The sequence below is a fragment of the Rhinolophus ferrumequinum genome, chromosome 6 (genome assembly GCF_004115265.2).
Source record: "Rhinolophus ferrumequinum isolate MPI-CBG mRhiFer1 chromosome 6, mRhiFer1_v1.p, whole genome shotgun sequence".
Classification (NCBI taxonomy): domain Eukaryota; kingdom Metazoa; phylum Chordata; class Mammalia; order Chiroptera; family Rhinolophidae; genus Rhinolophus; species Rhinolophus ferrumequinum.
The window spans coordinates 84768449-84788739 of record NC_046289.1 but is presented as its reverse complement, the minus strand read 5'-3'; the positions used below and the strand labels follow the sequence as shown (position 1 = coordinate 84788739).

Genomic DNA, 20291 nt, shown 5'->3' with positions numbered 1-20291 from the left:
AAACAACACCTAATATTTATTTAGTACTTTTTTTTAAAAGCTCAAAGTATTGAATGTGTTTTTATTCATTTAATCCTTAGAATATCCTGTGAGGAATATTAGAAGTAGGGCTTATTATCTCTATTTTGTAGGTAAAGAAATGGAGTCACAAAGTAGTCAGGGAGTTTGCGAATGTTCTGAGTTCCAAGTGCACTCATGATGATTTTTCAGTTTTCCTGCTTTCCCTTCTCAGGGGACCTTGTTGCCTTGCTATATACTATAAATACACTATACACTGTATAGTTTTACTATTCTCAGGCCCATCAAGTTTAATGGGGTAGCCTGGCGTGGTTCCTAGAGCAGGATCATGTACATGATAAATATTACTTCATAAGATGATGTATTTTGGCTTGAATATGGTTTACAGTTTTAAAAAAACGCAACAAAAGGGAGCATGTGTCTTATTTAATTTTGTTTCTTCAGCACCCAACGTGGTGCCTGGCACATAGTAGGCACTCAATAAATATTTATTAAGCTAATGAAAATATCTTATTAAAAAGTAGCATGATAAAGAACAGAAGAGTATTAAGACAAATAAAAGGAAGTACTACTTCATTCAGCAGGAAGTGCTTAAATAGGACACCCTACCTCTACAGGAATCCCTTAAGGATCAACCACTGATCTGGGTAGATTGTAGCTCCAACCAAGTGTTCTGACTTATGACTTATTGATCTTTAGAGCTGACAGCCATTTGAAATCATGTAAGCCTTCGCTTTTTAAAGAAGTTTTTAATAGAGGAGGAAATTGAGATTGTATTTCATTTTGCCTTTAGGAAACAGAAATTACCGTGCAGACAAATTCACTTTTGAATTGCTTCATTGAATTATCTGGGAGGCATATGTTTTTTCTTATTTGCATGGGAGAATTTGCAAGACTGAGGTGCAGAAAGTTTCAATGACTCCTTGGGATGACACAGAGAATCCATAGCAGAATCCAAAAGAATTCTATTTCACAACTATTTCATAGAAAATTGATGCCAGTGTCAGAATCACCTCTTTCAAAACATCATGCCTTATATTACAAAACAACTCTAATTAGCTCAAAACATGGTTAAATTCTCAAAAATCCTTGAAAATTAATTTAACTGTATTTTAATTTGGCCTCACCATCCACGTATAATGATGCCGAGCAAAATCCTGGGAGGTATTCTAGTTGCCCCTCAATTAATAAATCTTGTCAATTCTAATTATAAAACCATGTCTTTTGAATTTTATCTGAATTGTTGCCTTAGACTCTTAACTGTACCTCCCTGCTTTCTATCCTCCTTTTAATCAATTTTCCACACTTAAGCTTTTTAACATGTAACCCCAATGTTTCTTTTCTGCTTAAAATGTTTTAATGGCTCCCATTGCCTCCATAATAAAGTATAATGTCCTTCTCAGAGTCTCCCATCTTCTGGCTTCTGCTCATCATACCAGCCTCAGATTCTGCTGTTATTCGCCTCTTCAGAATGTAAAGCGCTGGCCATACTGCTTTTTTTATGCTTCCTGAACGCTTGCTGTTTCTCTCTCACCTCTACACCTTTACAAAAGCTTCTCCTTGCCAGGACACTGCTGCTCTCCACTCTGGCAGGCTGTCTTCCTCCTTGCTAAGGTGACCTCTTCTGACAAGCTTCTTATTCGCCTCTAATTTGAATTGCGTGCCCCTCCCCAGAGATACAATTTCCTATTCACAGTTGGGAGCGATATTTATGATTTTTCACTGCATAAATGAAAATATCATGGCTTTCAATAATCCATTTATTCCTTCAAGGAATGTTTATTGAGGGCCTAACATGTGTCAGGCTTGATCCCAGCCTCCCACACTTTAAATAAGGGAGTCAGGAAATTAACTCAAGGTGCAGTGAACTCACAAGTGGAAAAGCAAACTAGTCCATGGAAGCCCAGAGGAGAGGTGTCAAAATTAGATAGTCCCGTTCCGGGAAACCTTCCTAGAAGAGGTGATTTTTGAGCTGAATTTTGAAGAACAAATATGAGTTATTGAAAAAGCAGAGGGATGGGTGTTGTAGCAGAATACGGAGCATTTGGGAAAATGCTAACTAACTCCCTAAAACCTAACTCCCTCAGAGAGCTACCAGATCTTTGATGTGGTTAGATGGACACATGAGGAGGAGCATGGTGGGGACAAACCTTGAGAGTCAGGAGGATACCAGATCATGAAGACCCTCGTGTGTTAGATGGAGGAGTTCAAATTATTAGAGTAGGACCAATATACAGGGTGGGGTTATACATACTAGAACAGGGGCTTGAATGGGGGTTTAGATGGTTTGAAGAAAGTTGTGTAATTAAACAAGAAGTTCCAATTTTAGATAAGGCAGTGGCAACATGGATGAGGGGGAAGAGATATTATAGAATCAAGTGCTAATAAGAAATTCTGTGAAGAATCTGGTGATTGATTGGATGAGGGGACTGAATGGAAGGGGAGAGTGTATCATGACTCCCAGTTTTCTGATTTAACAATTTGTGGAACAGTGAGCATTAGTTAGATTTCTACCTGATATTATTCTAAAACCTTACTGGTTTTTAAAACATGCAACAATAGAATTCTGTTCAGTGTTATTCTGGACACCTGACTAATGTTGATTTTGTGTGATGTTCTGCAGCTTGCCAAAGCGTAGTGGCTTAAAACCACAATTTGTTAATAGGTCTCCTGTTTCTGAGGATTGGTAGATTCAGCAAGGCACTTCTCACCTGGGGTGCAGCTAAGAGCCATCTGAGGCTGGAGCCATCTGAAGGCTTCTTAAGTCACAGGTCTAGTGTTAGGCTATAATGACTGGACGTTTCTCTCTCAAGAGGCCTCTTCCCGTGACTGTCTTGGGTTTCCTCACGGCATGGCTCCCTCAGAGTAGCTGGACTTCTTACACAGTGCTTGGCTTCCCTCAGAAGCGAGTATTTTAAGAGATTGGTTGGAAGCTCCAAGTCTCCTTATAACCTCATCTTGAAAATCATACGGTGTAGTAGTCTATTGATCAAAGTAGTTGTAGACAAGCCCAGATTCAAGAACATGAAAGAGTTCTTCTCAAAGGAGAAATGGTTGCACGTACTCATACATGGAGGGAAAAGATTCATGGCAGCAAGGGAAAAAGATGTATCATAACCTCTACCGCAGTTCCTCTTAAGTGAATCAAGGTGACTCTCACCTTTTCTCCTTAAATATTATTTTCCATATCCTAAAGGTAAAAGATTTATAGAACCATTTTTTGTTTAAAAACAGGATGTTTTCCAACATCCAATATTTACATATTTATTCTATTTAACATTATAGCCAAGCCTGCTATTTCTAACCCATATAACTTCTATCACTTTTCCATTATCCCACACACAAAAAATCTTCTTTTATTTAATATTCTCTAATTGGAAACAGACTTACCTTTTAAGAAGAAAAAAATAATTGCAATGTTTACTTATCCTATTCTTCTCCAAGTCAGGGACAGCCAATGAACTAAAGCAATGAAAAACACATTTAAGATATTATTAATCCAAATAGACTATCTCTATAAAAAGCCCTATTAAAAACTACTTAAGGTGGGAATCTAATTCTGTACCTTTTTGTCAGGAGCAAATGTCCATGAACTAGCTATGAGTGGGTTATTCCAGTATTCATTTGACAAATAGTTATTACAGACCACTATGGCCCAGGCATCTAGCTAGGTAGCATAGTTCATTCTTTTCCAGGAACCTCAGAATATGCTTCCTTGTTTATAACATTTTTTTTCTGTCAATTTATTTTTTTATGGAGGCCTTACATGGTGTTAGGTACTAAATTACCATTACTTTGAAGTTTCTGTAAAACATGGCAATATTAATGTAGCTGTTTCCTTATATGTCAGTAGAGTCATATGAGATTGTTTTATGGTGATTTGAAGTTTTCAAAAAAATGCTTCAAAATAATAACTGCAACATTTCCATTTTCTATTTCTAACAAGCTTGCCATTATGCAGAATGAGGGAATTCTTTCTTTACTTCCTTCTCAGTGCTGTTGATGTTTATAGTGTTAGTTTTTCCTGCAAATAAACTCCTTGAACAACAAGGCAAAGTGTTCACATTTCTCCAGAATGATTCGTAGCCAGGAAAATGGGGTACATTTTAGGAAGAGGATTTTCTTTGCAGGGATTTTGTTCTGATTGAATAACCAGATGGAGAGTCACGGATTTGAAAATGTTTAGCTGAGCAGTTAGGCATTCTCTACTGGGTTCCACAGTAGGATGCCAAATAAAAATCACAATTTAAGCTGTTATGAATTAATGAGAGTCTGCAATACACATACCTACTCATTCTAACCCAGACCTAAATGTGCATGTATTGTGGATAACTACGTCTGAGGATAAACACAGATCCGTAGTGTACAACATTTAACCTCCCATTAGTTAACCATGGTAAAATTTGGAAAAGTGCTTCCATTATTTAAAAAAAAAAAAAACACACACAAAAAAAACCCAACAACAACATTCTACTTAGAAGCTTAATCCTGCTGTAAAAATTGATTGAAATCTGGCAAAAAAAATAATTAATAAATAAATAGTAATCAAATTGCCCCCATTTAATTTAAAAGCAAAATTATCACGTTTAATGTTTCTGGCATGATTCCTTAAGTGAATTAGTCCTTTTTGGAGTACCTGTTTATTTTTCACATGTGACTGTTATAATTTCTTATGCTGTGAATATTGCCAGGACTTATGAATTATTCGGAGTGGTTTTAAAGATAAGGGTACTCACTTGATGTTGTCATAATGAGCCAGACTATATCAGGAGGGAGACTTTCTCCCTGGGAAAGATCAGATGCTTTGGGAAGTCAGCATTGATACCTCCGGGCCTCTAAGGTGTCCTTAAGAAATCAGTATTTTCGGGCCCTAGCCAACATTGCCTCAGGTTGTATGCTACACACCAAGAATTTCTAATGAAGGCTGATTTCTACGAAGTAAGAGGAATAGGATGACTTTTTCCAAGTTGTTGCTCATTCTCTACTGCTGAGGCTATTAATCTGTCAGATGTGTGATTTCAGACACCACAGCGCAGATATTTCATTATTCATATTTTTGGGGCCATGTACAAAGCTGGATTCAAGTAGGTTTTGGTTGCTATTTCCATGCTTGGATTAGGCAAGAGCGCTGTGGATTTAGTAAGTTTGCTTTAAAAGATAAAGCTTTCCCACATAAACCAAATACTCGACTGGCTCTCCATGTTAGTAGAGTTTCCTGTTTCCTGATCATCTAGATAGAAGTAGCATCAGAATTTATAACGAGTAAAATAGGGACACAGTCAAAATTTTTAAATTGCTACAGACTTTCTATGCGAAGTGCCTACCCCTGCTACATGTGTCAATATCCTGAGTGTTTGCCAGGAAATCAAAATGGGAGAGAAGCCCCTCTCTCCCTTCATCTTTTAATCTTTAGAACTCCAAACATAAAGGTAACCCTTGGAAGAGAGAATACGTGATAAAGAATAGGTTCAGGCTATCTCTGGATTGAAATAACTATGTATGTATTGAAAATGTTCAGATTTTTTCCAGTGTCTAAAATATCGTTTTATGAATTCAGTAATTTGACTTTTTATTTAATATCATCAGTGGCATCAGTACAACCTAAGAAATGCCTCTTATGTGCCAAAATGAAGAAATGAGACATATTTTATAAGGGCTTGGTTATTATAACTTGATATAGGATACTACATAAGAGCCCTCTAGATTTAGTGGGAAACAGAACAGATAATTTTACAATTCATTCTTTGGGCAAAGGGGCAGCATACAAAGATTAAGAATATATTCCAAAATGTTTCATCTACAAGTGCCAAAGTAGTTCAATACCCGAACTACTGTGGGAGCCAGTGTTCTACGTAATGAACCTCTTTCAAATCCATTGACTTGGTCCTCACCGAGTGCTCTGTCACATACTAACAGGTGAGTTCCATCGCCTATGCTGCCACCCCTCTCTGCTGTCTCTTTTATCTGACCTCTTGGTTGTTTGGTGTCTTAAGATGAATGACATTCCTGTATCACCTGTATCCTTAGTTCTGAGAAGGTCCCTGCTAGTGTTCCCCCTACCTCTACTGATTTATCTTCCTTCTTCCTTTTCCAAGCGTCTTCATCCTCTGCTCTCCCTCAAATGCCTTTGTTTAAATTCTTTGTGAGAACTGACTCTGGGTGGTGAACACACAACGCAATATACAGATGATGTATTATAGAAATGTATATTTGAAACCTATATAATTTTAGTGACCAGTGTCATCCCAATAAGTTTAATAAAGATGTAACTAACGAACGAACTAAATAAATAACTTTTTTATAGTTAATGCTTTGTGTGTCCTAGAAATTGTTGCCTACCTCTAGATCAAATTTTGATACATTATGTTTTCATTATTCAGCTAAAAATAGTTTCTAGTTTCTGTTATGATTTCTTCTTTGTAACATGATTTATTTTGAATTGTTCTTTAATTTCCAAATAATTAGGTATTTCCAGATATTTATCTATTATTGGTTTTAATTTAATTTAGTTATGGTCAGAGAACATACGCTTTCTGGTTTCAGTTTCATGAAATCTATTAAAACTAGTTTTATGGACAAGCGTGTGGTCTATATTGGTAAATGTTTCATGTATTCTTGAAAGAATGTGCATTCTGCCGTTGTTGAGTAGAGGGATTTATAATGTTAGTATGGTAAAGTTAGTTGATGATATTCAACTCTTCTGTATACTTACTCATTTTCTATCTTAAACTAACAACTATATTTGTGAATTTATCTACTTCTGTTTTTACTTCTGTCTGTTGCTTCATGTGTTTTGAAGCTCTGTTATTAGTTGAATGTACATTTAGCATTATTGTGGGGGGGGTGGTTCTAATGAATTGACCCTTTAGCATTACAATATGTCTCTATTTATGATAATATTCTTTATTCTTAATTCTATATTAACATAGCCATTTCATTTTTTAATAATTAGTGTTTGCGCAATATACCTGTCTTGTCCTTTTAGCCTGTCAGTGTTTTTATATTTCAAGTAGATTTCTACTAGGCAGCATATACGTAATTGGGATTTACTTTTTAATTTAATCTAATTGGATAATCTCTGCCATGTAACGGTTTAAACCTTTTACATTTAATGCCATTGTGAATATAGTTGGGTTGAAGATTACTATTCTGCTGATGGTTTTCTTTTGTTCTACTTTCATTTGTTCCCTCCTTTCTCTATTCTTACATTCTTTTGGATTGAGTATATTTTACTATTATATTTTATCATCTTTATCACCTCATTAGCCATACATATTTGTTTTTGTAGCTTTATTTAGTTTTAATTGACATACATATTTAATGCATAAAATTTGATGAGTTTGTATATATACATATACCCACGATTTCATCACCACATGCAAGTAATAAACATATCCATCACACAGGTGCCTGTGTCCCCTTGCTTTTGTGTGTGTGTCTGTGTGTGTGTGTGGGAAGCACACTAAACATGAGCTCCACTCTTAACAAATTTCTAAGTGCACACTGCCACATTGTTAACTATAGGCGCTGTGTGTACAGAACATCTGTAGAATTTATTCATCTAGCATAACTGAAACTTTGTACACCTGAACAGCTCCACGTTTCCCAGTCTCCCCATTCCCAATTGATTTCTGCTTTTATAAGTTTGACTGTTTTAGATGCCTTATCTAAGTGGATCATGTACTTATTGGTTCTGTGACTGGCTTATTTGCTCAGCATAATGTCTTCCAGTTCCATGCGTCTTCTCACAAATGGTAGCATTTCCTTCTTTTTTAAGGCTGAATAATGTTTCATTGCATGTATATACCACATTTTCTTTATTGATCTTTCTATTGATGGACATTTGGATTGTTTCCATATCTTCACTATTGTGAATAATTGTGCAATGACTATGGAAGTGCAGATATCTCCTCAAGTTCCTGACTTCAATTCTTTTGAATATATACTCAGAAGTAGACCTGCTGGATCCTACGGTAGTTCTATTTTAATTTTGTGAGGAACCTCCACTCTATTTTCCATAGCTGCTGCACCATTTCACATTTCCACCAACAGTGTAAAAGGGATCCAATTTCTCCACAAACTAGGTATAGAAGGAATGTTCCTCAACATAATAAAGGCCATATATGACAAGCCCACAGCCAATTTCATACTCAATGGCGAAAAACTGGAAACTTTTCCTCTAAATCAGGAACGAGACAAGGATGCCCACTTTTGCCATGTCTAGTCCGCATAGTACTGGAAGTGCTAGGTAGAGAAATTAGGCAAGAAAAAGAAAGAAATAAAAGGCATCCAAATATGAAAGGCGGAAGTAAATTTATCTCTGTTTGCAGTTGACATGATCTTGTACATAGCAAACCCTAAAATCTCCACCAAAAAAACTGTTAAGAATATTAAATGAATTCAGTAAAGTTGCAGGATACAAAATCAACACGCAAAAATCAGTTGCATTTCTATATCTTAATAATAAACTATCAGAAAGGGAAATTAAGAAAACAACCCCATTTACAATAGCATCAAAAAAAATAAAATACTTAGGAATGAATCAAGGAGATGAAATACTTGTGCACTGAAGACTATGGTACATTGAGGAAAGAAATTAAAGAAAACACAAATGAATGGAAAGACATCCTGTGTTAATGAATTTGCTTTATGTATTAAGTGCTTGCTTAAGCGTCTACAATATGTCAATATGTATGAGGTCAGACAATAAAGTTCGTGAACTCATCCTAGAAAAGTGCTATACACCTCATTGCTGAATATCACTATGGTAACCTTCAAAGTACTCCCCTCAGGAAGCTATGCACCAATGCCAGCACCTAGTCCACCCCTCAAAGCAATTTTGGAACTCTTTTTCTGGAATGGCCGTCAGAGCTGTCATCGTATTACTCTTGGTGTCCTGAATGTCATCCAAATGTCTTCCTTACAATATTTCCTTTATCTTCGGGTAAAGAAAGAAGTCATTGGGCACCAGATCAGGTGAGTAGGGAGGGTGTTCCAATACAGTGATTTGTTTACTGGCTCAAAACTCCCTCACAGACAGTGCCATGTAAATTTGTGCATTATTGTGATGCAAGAGCCATGAATTGTTGGTGAAAAATTCAGGTCGTCTAACTTTTTCACACAGCATTTTCAGCACTTCCAAATAGTAAACTTGGTTAACAGTTTGTCCAGTTGATACAAATTCATAATGAATAATCCCTGATATCAAAATAGGTTAGCAACATCGTTGCAACCAGTTTGGCAATATAATTGTCAGACCTCATATTTTTACCTTAATTTAGTCTACCTTCAGCTATTGTACCGCTATAAGAACCTCACCACAGAATTTCTATTTTTCACATCCTGTCCTTTGTGCTATTGTTGTCATGCACCTTACTTCCACATATGTTATAAACCACACAATACGTTGTTACTTTTTTTTGCTTTAAGCAGACTATTGTTTAAATAAATTTAAAAATATTCTTTTATATTTATTCACACATTTATCTTTCTGATGTTCTTCCTTTCCTGTGTAGATCCCAATTTCCATCTGTTATCATTATTCTTTTGTTTATAGGACTTCCTTTAATATTTCTTATAGTACCGGGTGGTGCAAGCAAAATTTGAATCCTCTCAAATTTTGCCTTGGAAAAAAGTCTTTATTTTACTTTTGTTTTTTAAAGACATTTTTCTCTGAATATAGAAATCTAGGTTGTCCTGTGTTTTCTATCACTACTTTAAAGATGTTTGTCTATTGCTTTTGGCTTATAAATTTCTGATAAAAATGCTAGTGTCATTTTTATTTTGTTCTTCTGTACACAGTGTCTTTTTCTTGGTGGCTGCATTTAAGCTTTTCTCTTTATCACTGCTTCATAGCAATTTGAATATAATTTGGCTTTGAATGGTTTCCTTTTTCTTCTACTTGGGAATTTTTGTTCTTCTTAAATACATGATTTATAGTTTTCCTTGAAACACTTGATCATATTTACTATAGCTGCTTTAAAGGTCTTATCTGCTAATTTCATTATCTCTGTCATTTCTGGGTCTGTTTCTATGGACTGAATTTTCTCCTGAGTATGGGTCGTGTTTACCAGTATCTTTATTTTTTTATTGGATGCTGGACATTATAAATCTTACATCGTTGAATGTCAGAACTTCACTTTCTCGTTTATAGTGTTTTTTGTTTGTTTTTCAGACAGTTAAGTTATTTGTGGATCATCTTGATTCTTTCAAGGCTTGTTTTTAAGGTTTTTTTAGAATGGATCAAGCTAGTTTAACCGTGCTAAAGGGGTGACCTTTTTGGAGTCTCTACTGAATGCTCCAAGTATTCAGTGACATCTCTCTACTCTGGCTATTTAAAATACATGGACATTGTCATACTACCCTGAATGCGCCCAATCTTGTCTGATCTTGGAAGCTAAGCAGGGTCAGGCCTGGTTGGTATTGAATGGGTTCTGCCTGGGAATACCGGGTTCTGTAGGCTTTAAAACAAACAAACAAACAAACAAACAAACAAACAAACAAATAAATAATTAAAATAAAATACACAAACACTTCCCAGCCCTAGTGAGCTCTGTGAATATTTTAGCTCCAGTATCCTCATAGTTCTTTGCCTAGTCTTGTAGAATTTTATTATACATATGTGCATCCTATAATTTAGTAAAACACCAAGAGGCTTTCCATGAAGATTTCTGGAGCTCCTTCTCTGCATAGCTGATTCCTCTCGGGTATTCTGCCTTCCAAATTAGAGATGTCTTGGCCTTCCTAAGTTCGAATCTCTGTCTACTCATTTCAACAAGACCCCTGGACTTTGGTTAGGTTGCCCTTTCCTGAGCTACAGTTTGGAAATTGTTGCCAGGGGAAATGCATGGGCAATCATAGAGATACTTCGTTTGTCTCCCTTCTTTTAGAGAAGACAGCACTGCCCTACTGGCTTATCCACTGTCTAAAAAGAGCTGCTCCATGTTTTGTCCAGTCTTCTAGTTGTTTTTGGTGGGAGGGCAAGTTCAGTGTGAGACTGAATGGAGAAAACTGGAAGTTTCCATATTGTCATTCTAAAAGTGACTTTTAAATCAAAGCATGCATACTGACTGGAAAGTGCACGAATCATACATGTTCAGCCTAACACAATTTTCACAAAGTGAACACACCTATCTGAACCAGCATCCCAGAAGTCCTCTTTTGTCCCTTTCAAATTCCTACTTCCTCCCCAGGAAGGTTAACCTCTGTTCCAGTACCTATTATCCTGGATTAGTTTTGCCTTCTTTTCAAGTTTATTGAAATGGAATCATACAGTATGTGCTTTTGGGGGGTCTGTCTGCTTCAATTCAATATTATACTTATGAGAGTCATCCATTTTGTTATGTAGCTATAGTTCATTCATTTTCATTACAGTAGAGTACTATAATGTAAATTAATCTATTAATTCTACTTCTAATGGTCTAGTTTGAGGAAATTACATTTATTACATTATTACATATACATGTCTTTTGGTGAATATATATGCCTCTTTCTGTTGGGTATACTCCTAGAATGGAACTGTTGTGTCATAAGTTATGTATATATTCAGCTATCGCAGATCCTGCCAGTTTTCCAAAGTAGTTTTACCAACTTATAATTCAGCAGTATGAGAGTTTTAGTTCTTCCACATCCTTAATGATATTTGGTAATGTGTGTGTGTGTGTGTGTGTGTGTGTTTTCATTTTAGCCATTTTGATGGATGTATTGTGATATTGCATTATGGGTTTAATTTGCATTTTCACAATGGCTAGTGAATTGGAGAACTTTTTGCTTATATGAGATAACTGTTAAGTCTTCTGCCCTTTTTTCTTGACTGTTTGTTATTGATTTGTAAGTCATTTATGTTCAAGATGAGAGTCATTTGTTGTTATACATATTACAAACATCTTCTCCCACCCTGTGACTTTCCTGCTCACTCTTTTAATTGTTCTCTTGGTGGAAATTTTTTTTTTAATTTAATATAGCCTTTTATTTGTTCCTCTGAGCAACACTTTCTGTGACCTGTTTAATAAATCTTTGTCTACCTCAAATTTCTGAACATTGTTTTCTAAAGTTTTGTTGTTTTACTTTTGATGTTTAGATGTATCATCCATCTGGACTTAATTTTTGTATACAGTGTGGTACAAAAGTCAAGATTCATTTTTTACATATATGGATAGCCAATTGTCACAGCACCATTTATTGAAAAGAGCTTTCTTTCCTTATTGTTCTTCAGTGGCACATGAGTTATAAATCATGATCCGACATGCAAAGATTTATTTGTGGATTTTTAAATTTTCTATTTCATTGGTCTGTTTGTTTATCCTTATGCCAGTATCACATTGTCTTAATTACTGTAGCTTTATCATACATCTTGGTATGTGACAGTGTTAAGTCCTCTAACTTTGTTTCTTATGATTGCCTTGGCTCTTGTTGGCTTTTGCATTTCCATAATAAGAATTAGCTTGTCAAATTTTCATAAACACTTTGTAATTTTTTTATTATATTGTAATTTTATTAAGGATAAAGGACTATATTTTAGCATCCCTAGGACCCAGTATGTGCCTTACATGTAGAAAGTGCTTAACACTCGTATACCAGGGGTGCCAAAAAAATGTATACAAGTGGACACTTTGGTCAACGTTGCTCAAGTAGTACTACCGTGTTTCCCCGAAAATAAAAGCTAGCCAGACAATTGGCTCTAATGTATCTTTTGGAGCAAAAATTAATATAAGACCCGGTCTTATTTTAATATAATATAAGACTGGGTCTTATATAATATAATGTAATATAATATAATACAATACTGGGTCCTTTATTAAGTTTTGCTCCAAAAGACTCATTAGAGCCGATTGTCCGGCTAGGTCTTACTTTCGGGGAAACACGGCAGTTTGCCGTTAATCGGAAGTGTCTGGACACTGATGGTAACCACTTTGAGCACCTCATGTAATTGCAGAAGTCAAACGTGACTTGCATTCATCTTTTGTTTTTGGTATATATTGAGTATTACAATGTTAATATTTTTTCCTTTCTTAAAAATGTGTGTACATCTTTTTGGTACCCTCTGTATGTTCTCTGAATGAACAAATGAAATATACTCTTTAGTGGAAAAATCATTACTACTACTATTTTCTTATTTAAGTATGGCACAGAATATGACTAGCAAAAGTGCATCTAGAAACCAGGCAATTCACTGTCGATGTAGGGCAAAGTTAATTGGGCCACAATTTCTAGCTTGTTAGGATAAGAGGTTGCTAAACAACCTTAAAGGAGGATTCAATTTTTAAGGCTGCATTAGACCTAAAAGTCCTTAAGTTGTTTCATGGGACAGTTAAAAGCAAACAGATTCACTTTTCTGTATGTGATTGATTATAAATCACAAATCAATAATTATCAATGTAATTTGTTTTCCAATGTAATTTGTACATAGATAGTACGTGAACGATATTTATTGAACAAAAAAAAAATGAGTGAATTAACTTTGGTTAATTTTAGAATTTTTTTGGATTAAATTCTGTAACATTTCCTATAAGATATGTGGAATTGCTAGTGTTCCTCCTTTTCTATTTTTGTGGCTTTTATCTACTGTAATTATCTATAAAACCCAAACTGCAAGAATGGAGGTAAAAATAATTAAAATTTTTATTCAGTGTAGCATCACTATATAAGACACATTTGTCTTCCCTATCTTGTGGCACTTCTCCCAGGGACATTTAAAGAATGTGTGAGTGAAAGTCTATGCTTGGGAATGGCCCAATTTTTTTTAAGACACATGGTACCTTCTCAACATGTGGAGTCTCTCAAATAATATTTACATGAGTTTGTTTAGACAGTATGTTGGGGTAGATGTCCTGATTATAAAGAATACTTAACTTGCTATGATTTTAAAATGATGTAAATATAAACATAGTTAAGATGACTTGAATCCATATTTTTAAAAATCATATTACATTCCTGCCACCTATGTGCGAACATAAAATTTCAAAGGGAGACTCTTTTATGATTCTAAATTCCTATGGACATAAAACTATATTTGATACCAAGAAGTATTTTACCTAAATTAATAGTTTTTTCATGTATGTGTCTCTGTAATAGGATAGATACATTGTTTGAAGAACATTTTGTCTTGCCATAAATGTAACTAGAAAAAAAATTTTCTTTTTTAATTAACACAATATCTGGAAGAAATGTTAACTGGTTTACTTGCCCAGTACAGCAAAGCTTTAAACCTAGCTTCTTCAGCTACGTTTTGGGTGTTTGTGTTTATTTGACTGATTTCCAGAGTTGAAATTAGCAATCAGAAAAGAAAAGTTTGGAGAACTGACAAAACAAAATATCTTCAGGACATCTATACCGAATAAGAGCTTTTATGGGAGTGTAATTTCACTTACAGAGAATAAAATTCATTGGCAAGATCTTTACTTTCATTCATCACCATTATTTGTCTTTTTGTCTTTAAGTATGTGATATAATAATGTGGTCTGTGGTCTTTAGTAAGGAAACATTTTGATTGCAAATCAAGTGAGTGTATATCTCTGATTCAATCAAAATTCATTTTCTGTTCTTTGGCCTCCTCAATAATTACCAAAAATTTGGACATTTCAAGTCTTTGGGCTGAGATATATATACATACATATATCTCCCATTCTGTGGAAGGAATAGCAAGGATAAATTTTAAAATTTCAAGAAATAAAGAAATTAATTGCTTTGGCTATAAGAAATACCATTATGGAGTAATATATTATCCAAATGTCAGTTTGCTATACTTCTTAGCAAGTGTTCATGCAAAGGTTAAAATGCACTTTAAATTAACTCAGTGCTTCTGAAGATGGATTAACAGTTTTTACGCAAGAAGATGACTCCATAAACAAATAATGTTCAAACATAGATAAGGACACCTAATTAAGATATAACCGAACAAGCAATTCCCTTATTTCTAATGTGGAACTACTGGTAGCTGTTTAAATCTCACTGTGAAACAGTTTAAAATAAAGTTTTCTATCTAATGCCAAAGCGGATGTGGTAAAGAATTTTGGTTTCAAAGGATTTAGAGAGGACTTTAGCATCTGACGTTTGAAGAATGATACATTTATCTTAATCCTGTTTTTGAGATAAATATTTCTAGGAGCAATGAGAAGAACATGAACTCTGTGTCGGACTCTTCCTCTTTTTACGGTCTCTTTCCCTCTATTTTGGTTACTATCTAGAAGTCCTGACTGATCACATAAAACCTTTTTTCACAGAGGAGGGTTGTTAGAAAAGAGAGAAAGAAAAATTTATGTGTCTTACGCTTGAAAGGGTCTTTGGGGGCCATTCCTTTTACAGCTTCTCTCTCTCCCCCCATTAGGTTTTTTTTTTCCTTTTTTTGGTGACTGTTTTTCATTAGTTATTTTTAAAAATAATAAACATGTGTGACACAGTTACCTTCTCCATTTTCCCCCCACTTTTACAGTTTGTGTGGGTTTCTGATCGTTTACAATGAGAAAATGTGAAATTTATTTACATTAAATCAAAGGTGATTTCCAAAAATGGCGGCTGATTTACACAATTATTGGGGACAGTATTTCCCTGCCCTTGGAGAAATCCCTTTAAAGCCCTCTGCATTGGGCTTTCTCATCCTGAAATTCTGAAAACCATCTGATTCAAGTCCAGCCAATTCCCTGGGTCCTGATCATGAGTCTGTAATAAATTTTGTTTTTCAGGAAGGATTTAAATCAATTTGAGGATGATAGCTTTTCAATAAGTTATTTAGAAAACTGGAGATGTTTGAGAAATACTTGCTTATCATGTTGAGTTTTGGCATTCTGGAGGAAAACTATGGCATCCCACAATCATCCCTTGATCTCTGTGAAGACATGTGATTCTAGGGTGGGTGACCCATCGGTCTGACTCAGTGTAGCAAGGCTGTTTTTGGACATCTGGAGCTCCAAGTATGTCTAACATCTGCTATACTGATGTTAAGATTTTTTGCAACTTTTTTAGCTCAATCTCAATAGTAAATCCTATTCAGTAAGAAAACTGGCCTGAGGTAAGGTTCTTATGGGCTTTCCATTTTATATTCCTTTTTAGAGCATATAATTCTGTATCACAGTCACGTAGTCTTTGTTTCTTCTCCAGGGTCTAGTGCTTTGAACCCTGGATATTCATACACAAAAATGTGATGCTACACCATACACCTCAGACCCTGAAAATATATTTCATCATGAAATGGCAAAAAGTAATAAGATTATGATGCCAGTTTCAGCTTTTTAGATGAGGACCTTTAATTTGCCATTAGTCAGGTTGTACCTGATTGAAAATGAAATCTGCATTTCCTGAAACTTCAACTTTATCTGTAAGTATTTTTAATGTCTTCTACTAATGGTACAATAAAAATGTAAGGTACCTCCTGGTTTTTTATATAATTAACATTAGGCTTCTTAGAGACTTATTTTTTTTCCTTATAAATAATATTTCACTAATGCTTGATTAGGAACTCTTCAAACCATAGAGGCCATCAGTTTGTCTCTATATATTCTATCTTATTTATGTAGCTTTGAATCCAAGAACTGAAGCATCTTTCAGTGCTTTATTGGTTCATTTGTTTATTTACCTGTTCAACATTATTAAATCGCCTCCTATGTTCCGTGCACTGTAATAGATGCTGAGGACAGAAATATGGAGAGCACATGGATTCTGTTTTTTGAGGAGCTCATAGTTTGGTCGTAAAGGGCATATCTATGTACAAAATTATTATAAGAAAAAAGGAAATGTGGAAAGAGGGCTTCAGTCTGTTTGGAGGTGCCCAGGTGGCATTCAGAAAGCAGACAAGGAACACAGGGCATTCTGACCCCTGGTGTCCAGAGTGCCAGCATCAAACAAAACCTGCAGTTACTTTTGTCGGGCCAGAAGCAGGAGCCTCACCTGGGAGAGAGAGTTGAAGATTGGAGATGAAAGCCTGGACAAAAGATGGGGTTTGGATGAGTCATTGTTCTCTGGGTGGTGGGCAGCCATTGAGGTCATGAAGCAGCAATATCGAATATGCACGAAGAGTGAAGAGAAACTTGAAACAAAAAGAGCCGTAGGAGAGGATATTGTTAAAGTCCAGTCAAGAAATCTTGAAGGCCTGACATTTGATAAGGACAGTAGAAATGGAGAGAAAGGAAGAGTTTGAGAGAAATCAAAGACTTCCAATAGAAATCCCCGGATGTAAAGACTGCTCGGATGTGAGGGCTAAGGGCATCTAGGATGAAGTCAAAGTTTCTGATTTGAATTATTGCATGTAGAATGTATGGGGAGAGCCAAAGGAGGAACAGGTTGATGGGAGGACTGGCAAGAGAGATGAGAGATTCTGGTCTGGTCAGATCAAGATTGAAGTGCCTGAGAGATATCCAGGTGAAGGTGTCCAGGAAGTGATTTAAAGCTGGGCCTGGGCCTTAGATAAATCTACATAGGTAGATCTGGAAGTCAACAGTTCAAAGGCAGTAGTTAGAAGCTAATTACCTTAACGATTGCTATAATTCTGTCAAGGTCTGTACCCATCCTTTAAAAATTAATTGAACTTTAAATTTATGTTATTGAAACAAAATCAACAATTTATGCCATTATGGCCTATATTAGATAGCATCGTTTTATGTGTTTCAATGGACCCCACCAGATAGTCACATTATCCACAGTTGTTAAACAGTGGATTTAAATGAAGCCTCAATCAATATTACATTGGAAATACATTGTGTTTTGTTTGTTTTGTGCTACAGCAGTATGAATAAGCTTTGAACTATGTGTACATAAGAAAGAAGAGCGAATATTTATATTTATTATCCCTGACAGTGGGATATAAAATAAATTAATTTTTGAGAGGACAAAGGATAAATAGCCCAAATGAGAAGTGATCTCCTCAGGAGACAACATCTGAGCTCTTTTCCATGCCATTTTATGATCCCCAGGATGCTGTTAGCATCGTCAGAAGCCACTTGTATTTACGATAGTCCATATCTCTAGATCTCTGTTCTTTTCTTGGTGAAATTTTCTCATATCGTTGAGATCCAGAAAATGCTTTAATCAATTGCATTTTTTTTATTTCTTTGTTTTCTCAAATCTTACCAAAAGTTTTGAACATTTCTTTTTTATTTCCATAGACTTTCCACAGAAATTCTTATAGATCCACTTCATATCTGAGAAAGGTTTCAGGTACACAGGCAGCATTTGTCCCTCCAGTGTATGACTCTGACAAATTATTTAGAGATGCTGATTAGGTTACATAGGGGCCATGACCTTCAGGGGCTTTGCTGATTTGTCCTGTAGTTAGCGTTCATTTTTCAAGGTCAACAGACATGGGCAGTGCTAAGAGGAGCTATCATATATTGTGTAACTTGGCTGGAGTTAGAATGTTGACCTCTTGTCATTAAAGGGGACATGGGGCAGATCACAGCCAAGGCTGATGCCTGAAAGTGTGATGATACTTCTATGATGTCACAGCAGGAACCTCAATAGCTGTTCAATTAAAGTCAGATGTTCCACAGAGCAAGGGACATGGCATGCATCACAATAAGCTAAAGGGTATGATCCTTTCACTTTGCAGGGACAGAGTCTTACTGAGATGGCCATGTGGTTCTTAATTAGAAGAGTTTGTTTCTTGGCAAGATGAGCAATATTATTTTCTAGTTTCATAGAAAAGTTCAATGATGGATTTTGTGTGGTCATCTTTTGGTTATAGAAGCATCTCTTTTTTCACCCCTTTTTGCTGTACTTCTGCTGTAATTAAGTTTTGAGAGAGAAGAGAGAGTGAGAGAGTTTGCCCTTGTTAAAGACAGGTTAATTCTAGACATGGCTTTACATGTTGACATTTCCCAGTTAGCTCACAGCTCATAGTAGAATTCTGTTGAAACTGTGCCATGATATACTGCCAGCAAGTGGGAGTGGTGAAAAATACTAGGAAGGCTAGTGACGGCTAAAATAACACAAAATAGTACTGCTGTCATCACCTGTTTCGACAACACAGCCCTTACCAAAAGTGCAACAAGAAGATCCCTACATATTTGATAGTATTTTAAGGAGTAATAGTTAGCTTGCGTCATTCTGATCATTTTTAGGATAAGAAAATGGTAATGTTTTTTCAAAAAAGGAAACTAAATCATCTTATATTAAACAAGCTGGCCACCGGATGGTTTACCTACCCCCTTTATTTATTTTTATTTGAAATGCTTTGTCTCTATTATTCCTTGCCATTTGAAATCAACTTTCAGTTTCTTTCCTTCAGGGAAAAGACAATCATTTCGTTTTTTTAAAGTACTTGCTTTGTGTAATAGCCAAATTTTAGGGAAATATAAATTAAAACCACTTGCTGTGATTAAATCTGAAACTAACAAATACTTCCATGCATGCAACATAACCACTTTTTTTTACTGACATGATTATTTGGTGCAAGATACCCTATTTGTAAAATGTTTGCATTTGGCTCATCATAAAAGGTGTTTTCTTTTTTTTCTCTGAAAAAAAAACCAATTAGCCCTGATTATGTGTTGTCAGTCACTTTATGTTCTTTTTCCAATGCAAAGAAAAAATAAACAAAACACAGAAGTTGGTCTTAAATATCAAAGATCAAACAAGATGAAGAAAAAAAATCCATTACCCTATGGACGCTTGGAAATTAAAATATAAGAGTCTCCTGAAATAGCACTGCTTTATGTAATGTTGCTATGAAGTCCAGGCAAAAGCCTGTTTATATTAATCATCCTTTCCTGTAGCTTCCATTGGCAATCAACTGCTGCATTTCAGCTGTAAGAGCTTACCTTACCAATGTTTTCTGTCACTGGGTAGTACTGGAAAATGTTTTCACAAGCCTCGAATATACCAGATGGAGAGTATACTGTCTCCTAAAGCACTGACAAATCATTTATTAATTTTTGTTATGGTGATTAAAACCATTCAGGTAGAAGGGAATCTGGAGGTAAATTAAACACGTATTTATTCTAAGCCAGAAGATTTCCTTAAAGTCTTTTTGATTTTTAGAAAGTTTACGTTCACTTGTTCTTGTTCATCTTCTGCCAATGTCAATGTATTTAGCCTTTAGATTTTAAGTAGAATGTCTGTCTTGAAAAAGTTACTTGTTAAGGGAAATCCTTATCTAATTGCAATTGTACCATATGATTTTGACTTCTTACATGACTTAGCAATATTCGACATAATCACATGTTGTACAAGCGTAATATTTTTTGGAGTCTTCTGATCCTTGTTAGAATTCTCCTCAGCCTTACTTTATTGTGATAATTCAAAATACTCTGATTTCTCTGATTCTGAATTTCCATGCCTATCAA

General features: G+C 35.3%; 1 protein-coding gene across 2 annotated transcripts in view; it reads left to right on the top strand.

The window, feature by feature from the left end:
* Nucleotides 1–20291, top strand: part of SLC25A21 (solute carrier family 25 member 21) — a 450750-nt gene that overhangs the window by 224039 nt on the left and 206420 nt on the right. The gene's annotated exons all lie outside the window — the stretch shown is intronic.